The following is an 8,887-nucleotide window of genomic DNA, read 5'->3' on the forward strand; positions in this document are numbered from 1 at the left end:
AGAGGTGAGCAGGAAAAACAACACGTTCACAGAAAGGGCAGCCCTCTATGGGCTGGTGTTTGCAGCGTCCAGGCAGCGATGCCAACAGCCAGTGGAAGGGGATGGGAGGCATCCGCGGCTCTTACTGCCTGCATTTGCATCATCTGGTCTTAAAGTGGGGTGAATTCCTATAGGAGGAACCACACCTGCCATCAAATGCAAGTTCAGTGGAACAGACTTTTGGATTATTCATTGATTCCTTCCAGAAACATGCACGCAGCCCTGGAAACATGCATGGAGACACTGAACTGGGTACACACTTGAAACCAGTGCAGTCCCTGTCCTCGGGAGCTCACAGTCCAGCAGGGGAGATGGGAAGTGGAGAGCCCTTACCAAAGGATACACAGAAAGGGGCTTCAGTAGCTCACAGAACAGACAAACCCTTGAGGAATGGGCAGGATTTCAATGGAAGAGAAGGAGATTCTAGATAAGGGAATGAAGGAGGCAGGAAGCCATGGTGGGGGGTGGGGCTGGGAGATCCACTTGACAAGCACCTGGGAGGCCTGCACTGTAGCTCTAGTTCTTTGACTCAGAAAATCCCCTTTCTAGCCCACTCACACCTGTAATCCCAGCACTTTGGAAGGCCAAGGGGGGGCGGATCACCTGATGTCAGGAGTTCGAGACCAGCCTGGCCAACATGGCAAAACCCCATCTCTACAAAAAAATAAACAAATTAGCTGGGTGTGGTGGCACACGCCTGTCATCCCAGCTGCTCGGGAGGCTGAGGTAGGAGAATCGTTTGAACCCAGGAGGCAGAGCTTGCAGTGAGCCGAGATTGCGCCACTGCACTCTAGCCTGGGTGACAGAGTGAGACTCCAAAAAAAAAAAAAAAAAAAATGAAAGAAAGAAAGGAAAATCCCCTTTCCCCTCTGGGCCTCACTTTCTCTTATGTCAACAAGAAGGAGCTGCCTTGGCAGCTCTGGCATTCTAGGATCCGTGCTCGCAGGTAGGGAGGGGAGGGCTGGGGAGTGGAGTGCTTACATAGTTGAGTACCGTCCAGCGGCTTCCCAAACACCATGCCTGGGTCAGACGAGCAACTACCCCCAGACCAGGCAGCCCCATCTGGTAAGATTCGTTCATCCCCCTTTCTGTGCACATGTTGTTAATCCAACAAGGGGTGGATCCAGGGTGCCATTCCCTTGAAGCACCCCCCTGCCCAGTGATGGGAAACCTGAGATAACTTGGCAAGGGCCTGGACACCCACAGGGAGAATATCTTGTTTCCAACCGGCCCAGGGAGGTCACTCAATGGGTTTTAAGGAACTCCAGCTGGGGTGACAGAGCGAGACCCTGTCAGAAAGAAAGAGAGAGAGAGAGAGAGAGAGAGAGACCCTGTAAGAAAAAGAAAGAAAGAAAGAAAGAAAGAAAGAAAGAAAGAAAGAAATAAAGAAAGAAAGGAGAAAGAAAGAAGAAAGAAAGAGAGGGAGGGAGGGAAGGAAGGAAAAAGAAAAGAAAGAGAGAGAAAAGAAATCAGACTAGAGCAATCTGTCAAGGTCAGATCATAGAGGGTCTTATATGCTGGGCCAAGGAGTTAGGTTTTGGACTGGAGCAGTGGCTGATGGGAGCTGGGCTTTAGAAAATCATCCTGACAGCAGCAGGTGACATGCACAGGTATGGGCAATTGGAGGGGCTCCTAGCAGCTAGGGGAGAGCTCAGGCAGAGGTCAGAGCCAGGCGGAGGCAGCATGACTGGAAAGGAGGCAGTAGGTGGGAGGGATTATGTGGGAGGTGGAACCCTCAGGTTTTGGCCACTGACCAGAAATGAGAAGTGAGGAGGAGGAAAAAGCTTGGAGGCCTGGAGAAGTTTCCAGCTTTCCCTCCCCAGCACAGACTCAGGAAACCACACACATGGAGTCTCAAAACACCATGAGACTGTGTCTACCCAGCACAAAACACCTGGGAATCCCAACATTCAGAAAGGCCCCAGATGCCATGTCTCCAAATATCGGGATAGCCATCCTGCTTTTTATCTAGATGCTTGCAAAGGTCATGGGAGTAATGGAGCTTCCTTGCCCCCAAGCCCCTGCCTCCAGGGTCCCCCCATGCCACTCTGCAGGGAGGCAGCAAGGAGCTGGTGTGCAGGCAAAGGGCAGACCAAGCCCCTGCTCTCATCAGAGGCCTCGCCGATATTTTTAGTGCCGCAATCAAGAGCAGGGCCCGCCTCTGGATCGGCTCAGGCAGCCGGGGCCGGGCAGGACTGTTAAAAATGGAACGGCACATACTGCAATCAGTGGTGGCAGGCGAGGGGCACCCGGCAGGGCAGCAGCTGTGGCATCCGAAGCTCTTGGCCCTGGAGTCTGGAGGGGAATTGGGGGAGCAGCCTCTGCAAAGCAGGCTGGGCTTCCATAGCCCTGATGCCCTGGCACTGCTTCTACCCCTGCCCTTTACACTGCCAGAGTTCCCACCCCTTGCAATGCACACCCACCCTTTCCCCGCAGACCTCTCTGAGATGGTCAACTCCAGAGCTCGGGTGCCTCGGGTGAGACGGGGAGGGAGCACAGGCCAGTGATGTCAGGATGGAGTGCGGAGGGGGCTGGATAGATTGAGAACCCCGCTTCCCTGTTCTGGTGGGAAGTAGAACAGGCCTGAGAGCCCCTGCCAGAACTATGTTCCTCCCGGGGCAGGAAGGCACAGTCAGCGCCCCAGGACAGCAGCAAGCTTATCACGCTAAGACCCAGGAGGCCCGGGTTTTGAGCCATTTCTGCCACTCTGTGACAGCTCTGGGGCCTCAGGCAAGTCACTTTCCCTCTCTGGCCTCCATCACGTTATCTGTAAAATGACAAGGCTGAAGTGCAGCACAAACATGACAGATTCTCTGCACCAACAGCAAGCTGAGTACAGGGTGACAGATACTTCCGTGGCCTGCTCACACCCCACCCCTCCAGCCCACAACAGAGAACGTCCGGCGATGGGCAGAGCTTGGGCCTGCAAGGGGGTCTGCCCTCGCTGCCCCCTTCCAGAGCAGAAGCCCCCGGACAATCTCCAGAAGAGGGACAGGACGGGATGGTTCTGTCATCATTACCCTGGCCATGCAGGAGCTGAGAGGGTTCTGTGGGGTGAAAAGCGGACAAGAAGATGGGTAGGGATCACTCCAGGACACTGAGTGACCACAGAGGAAGGGACTGTAAATGCCGAGCCTCATTTTACAAACACTGGAGCTACAGTCGAGCAGACAGGGCACAAGGTGACCCAGCCAGACCTGGGCCTGCTCGGAGGCACGCACAGGACATCTGAAGGCAGGAGCTACATCAGCTTTTTTGATCCTACCCTTGGAACCTGGGTCCTTCAAGTGCCCTTACCACAGAGGCCTCAGGGTCCCAATTCACCCCAGTGGAGCCCTCAGCCTCCCAGGCAGGCTGCCTGCAGGAAGGAGGAGGCTGGTGGTGTTTACTGAATTTGTGTACCAGCATAAATCTGTGTCGACCTGCCTCAGAACAGTGCTCAGACGGCAGATGTGCTATCTTGGGAAACGTGTGTCCCTGTCTGTCCCAGAACCTTTCTACTCCCCCAGCAAGACAGATTCAGGCGTGAATCTGCCTGGGCACCAGCTGGACACCTCATGTGAGGAGGTGCCTTGAGAGGTCATTCTTTTCATCCCCTGGCCTCACTCCCCTGGCCACAACCGTGCCAAGTCAGGGTCTTCCTGAGGACATGCCCTGCACAAATGTGCTGTGTATCTGGTAGGCCCTGCAGATGTTCAGCAGCTGGAAGACTCCCTGCTGAACATGAGCAGCCCGCTATTGCCTTCCCCACCGAGGTCAAGTTGAGCCTGTGATCCTGGAGCCAGTGGCAGAAGAAAAACTCCAGTTCACCCTGCTTGTCTTCTGGCTACCCTACAGGCACCAGATCCTTCCACTTGGAAGGTAGGGAAGTCACTATATCGGTACCCACACCCAGGGTGCCCAGACTAGAGCATCCCAAGGCTGGCATGTGGAAGAGCCACATAAGTCACCGTGGCGTGGGTGGGTGGTGCATCTCGTGTTTCCTCAACACCTCTGAAGGCGGGATGAGAATCCGCCGTCTGACAGCCTCGGGCCCCACAGCCTGCTGAAGGCTGAGCTGCACACCTAGCACTGCAGATGGCTGGGCTAAGTGAGGGCTGGAGGAGCAGACAGGGGTACAATGGGCATGCTCAATGCTGCTCGGCCTGGGAGATCCAGCAATGTCAACCTCCTGGAAGCAGCAAGAGAAGAGCTGAGCTTTTTACCCCCACCATGCCTGGCCTGCCCTGTTGGGCAGTGATGAGCTTGGTCATGGTCCTCTGAATTTGGGGAGGCTCTCTGCCAAGGGCTCAAAGCCCCCTAAAAGCTGCTGGAGGATCAAGAGAGGAGCTGATTGGGACTGAAGAGGGTAGACTTGTATCAGCCCAGAGTCGAGGCCCAGCAGCTGGGAACAGGGAAGGTGGCAAGCAGGCGGGCCATGTCATCACCTGCCAGAAAGACCTCAAGAGGACAACAACATTCCGAGGGCTGTCCCTCACTAGAACAAGATCTGTGAGTGATATAAAGCTTTCTGGCAAAGACAAAGGAAGTTTCCAGACCACCAGGACCAAAGAGAAGACCTGCAAAAACCGGGTCTGTTCTCTCAGTACCACCCCAGCCCAGAGGCCTCTCCCTGTCTAAGACCATGGTGAGCACAGCAGGATAGCACAGTGGCCCACTGTCTGTAGACTCTCAGATGCTCCTGGGCACAAAGACCCCATCTGTATGGCCAACAGGAGGATCTGGACCCCAAAAAGACCTTGACAGGCTGGGGTAGCAGTTCACATGTCCCATAGTAGCAGAGAGTGGGAAAGGGACCATTCTATTCTTACAAAGTTAGGCTGCACCATGAAAAAGAATGAGATCATGTCTTTTGCAGGGACATGGATGGAGCTGGAGGCCATTATCCTTAGTAAACTAACACGGGAACAGAAAACCAAATACTGCATGTTCTTGCTTATAAGTGAGAGCTAACTGATGAAAACTCATGGACACACAGAGGGGAACAAAACACACTAGGGTCTCCTTAAGGGTGGAGGATGCGAGGAGGGAGAGGAGCAGAAAAAAAGAACTATTGGGTACCAGGCTTAGTACCTGGGTGATGAAATAATCCATACAACAAACCCCCGTGTTGTTTACCTATAAAACAAACCTTCACATTTGTTATAACCCCTGAACCTAAAATAAAGGTTAAAAAATAAAAATAAACCAGGGAAAAAAAGTTTGGCTGTACAGGTACAAGAAGGGGTGGAGTCCGTTTCTCTGCAACACATGGAAAACAGACTCAGGGTTTGGTTGAAAGCCAGCTTGAGACATGGTAACAACATGACAAGGTCACTATCATCTAAACATGAGAATCTTGGGTGGGTCTGCACTGATAAAATATTGGCCAGAAGGAGCGAGGTCAAGGTCTTGTGCCTCTGCAGTTCCATGCTCCGTCCCGGCTCTCCCACTGGAAAGGAGGCACTGACACCCCCAGCGCCTCCGCAGGAGAACAATGAAAGCATGTGGGGGAAGGGGCTAAAGTCATGTCCTATATTTAATTTTACAAACATGTGATGCTGTATCCTGAGCACTCTTTCAAGTCCCCAGCACAACTATTAACTCACTCTACCCTTGTGAGGCAGGCACCATTATCAGCCCACTTGGGGGGATGAGAGGCTGAAGCACAGCAAGCTGAAATAACTTGCTCAAGGTCATCCTGCTAGGAAGTTGTGCAGTCAAGATTCAAATCTGGGAGATCTGGCTTCAGAACACATGCTCCTAAACCCACGCTCTGCTGCCAGCCTCATAAGAAGAGCTTAGCAGACAACAGGGAGTCTTCACCCTACAGTGGGAAGAGGCAGAGTGGCAAGCAGTGGGGCAGCCCATTGCAGATGTAATGTGCAGATGCTGTTCTGAGTGACCCAAGGCAGCAGCCTGGGGCACTGGGAAGTGTTTGGGGAGGCCAGATTCAACTTTGTATGAGGAAGGAGGGGTCTGACTCATTTTCACCTCTACTCTGTGCTATTTCCAGGGTTCCCATGCCCTCCCACTGTCCAGGTTTCTCCTTTGTGTCCTAGGGCAATTGTGCCGGCCCCAGATTTTTCTAGGGATCTCTTATGCATTTGTTTTATCTCCCCAACTGAACTGCATATACTCTGAGGCCAGAGACTGCACTTCAATTCTCTCCAAAGTCTCTCCCATTGTCTAGCTCCATGCTAGGTACTTGAAGGAATCATGGAATCTCAAGGTGGGAAGTGACTTCCTCAAGTTCTCCTGCTCAACTTCTCAACCATGCAGGATTCCCCTTTGTTTCAGGCCAGCTACAAGAGTGTATTAACTTTGGTCACTTCCAGTAATGGAGAGCTCAGTACCACTCGGGGCACCCATCAATGGGTGCATAGTTCCAATTAGAATGAGACCGTTTCGATATTCTAGGATAGCTTGTGGAGGGGGGTGGTACGGGAGGAGGGAAGGCTGATGCAAGTAGAAGGTGGGGCCATATAGGTTAAAATCTTTTATGCAAAAGAAAATATACCACTTTCTGTCTGTGGGAATCCTGAGATAGCAGGTTAGAGCCTTCTGGTGCTACAGAGAGGAAGCAGAAATGATCGCCTCACCCCCTTCTCAGGAGCAGGTGACAGAAGCAATGAGGACCAGTCCCAGCGGATAGCTATAGAGTGAGGAACAGCAAAGACGAAGCAGGAATCCAAGATTCTGCCTCTTGGGGCTTTCTAACCTGTTGACACCCAGAAAAGAGGCCAGGGGTAACCCTTTGTGTCCCATGCAAAAGCTATCTAAACACGCCCTCCACCCTACCTGGGGCTCCTGGAGCACCGTGAAATAAGATAGACTGCAAGTACCAAATACACTGTGGATTCTGAGAAGAATAATGTAAACTGGCTCACTAATACATTTTTCATATTAAGCACACATTGAAATGACACAATTTGGATACATTGGGTTAAATAAAATATATTATTAAATTTTTAGAAAACCATTTTAACTATGGCATCCCCATTGTGGAACAAAGACAAAATCCCTGTTAGTGCTAACGGGTCAGAGAGTCAGTACCCGGACGTTTAGGAGAGAGATGGCTCACTGCAGTGTGAGGAAGGGGTGGGGCGATGGCCTTGGGGAAAGCATTGAAGGCAAGGGCAGAGATGGGAAATGTCAAAAGGGGGCCATTCATGGCATGGGGGAGTGAAGTGCACTGAGAAAACTGGGCTGGGTGGGGAAGGAGTTTGCTGGTGAGGACAGGAGAAAAGGAATGGGGGGATAGCTCCTAATGGGGTCCCATCAAAGGGCCTGACTTTGTTCCCATCCAGCTCCATGCAAACTTCACTCTCTGTGGCCTGTTTCCTCAACATTCAGTCAGTAATTAGTCATTGAAGAGCACCTACCCCCGGCCAGGCCATCTGCTAGTTGTGTGGGGAACAGCAGTGAGATCTACTGGGTTCCTGTCCTCAAGGGGCTCACAGTGGGATATTCAAACAGGCAGAAGACTTCTGTGCTTGTGCACTGAACTTCCCAGACCCAGGACCAGTCATTTCAGCCCTGGCATCAAGTCCATGATTCTTCCTCAAAGGAACAGCCCAACCCCCAATACCCCCTCCTGCCTGCAGATCAGTCCTAGCCAGTCAAGTCTTCTGAGAGTCTAATCTGGAAAGCCTAATACTCTCTGTAGTCTAGGCGCCCACACCTGGGAACTCTGGGCCTTGGCACCCATGACCACCAGGCCCGCAGCCTGGTGGGGGCACCAAAGGGCATGAAGAGCCTCCCTGCCTTCTTAGGCTCTGTCCAGGGTGCTGAATTCACTGAGCTGACTGGTTTCTCCAAAGGAGAGAAATACTGCTTGACTCTGCTACCCAACCCAATATGCCTCAAGAAAACAGAGCCCACGGACATTAGCCCACATTCTCACATCTGCCAGATCTGAGTTCCCAGACCTATCTCCTCTGACCTAATTTCTCCCTCAACCAAACTCACTGAAGGACCAAGCAACAGACAGCAGGATGACAGGAGCGGGGCTCAGCCCTCTTCCCCAGCTTCCCAGCCTGACCCAGAGGAAGCCAACAGAGGCAGGAAAAAGCACCCCTGGGTCCTCCTGAGTTAGAATCTGTCACTCATTTACATGATTCCTTGGACGTCTCAAAAATATAAGAGGAAGGGAAGACCCCACTGTCATATCTTACAAATCAGAAATTGGGCTTGGAGTTTCTCATGTATACTAGTAATTCAGCCATACACACTCTGCAGCCCACCCCCCTCCACACACGTGGGCACACATGGACACAATGAAAGGGACAGAGGAAACAGCCCATCGTATAGAGGTTGCCTCAGTGTCAGAGGCTCTGCCACATCCCTGACCCAGTCAATAGGCTAGCAATCCATTCTAGTCATGATGACAACAAGGCCCATCACTTAGAGAGGAAACTGGGCAAAGCTGCTCAGAGATGGCATTGGGAGAAGCTGTCCTTGTGGCTTAAAGCTCCTTCGCTAAAGACTTGTGCCCTTATCACCCGCAAGCTTTGAGATGCTCAGTGACCATGCCCCTGCTTCCAGAGTAGAGTAAAAGTGCAGCAGGAGAAATGGAAGCTGGATATGAGAATGGCCTCTAGAATGGGAATCAGGAGAGGCCAGTTTTGCATGACCTTGAGCAAGTCAAGTTTCCTCTCCTCCATCTCACCCTGCTAGTAAAGCAAATGATTGCTAGGGTTCCTGGCAGCCTCATCTTTTGGCACATGTCGTTCATGTTGGTTCTGATGTGCACGTTGTCAGCATGCCCAGCTTCAGAGGGCAAGTCCATATATAACCCTGAAGCCTGGCACGCTGACAACATACACATCAGAACCAACATGAACAACATGTGTGCCAAAGGATGGCA

The sequence above is a fragment of the Nomascus leucogenys genome, chromosome 15 (genome assembly GCF_006542625.1).
Source record: "Nomascus leucogenys isolate Asia chromosome 15, Asia_NLE_v1, whole genome shotgun sequence".
Lineage (NCBI taxonomy): Eukaryota > Metazoa > Chordata > Mammalia > Primates > Hylobatidae > Nomascus > Nomascus leucogenys.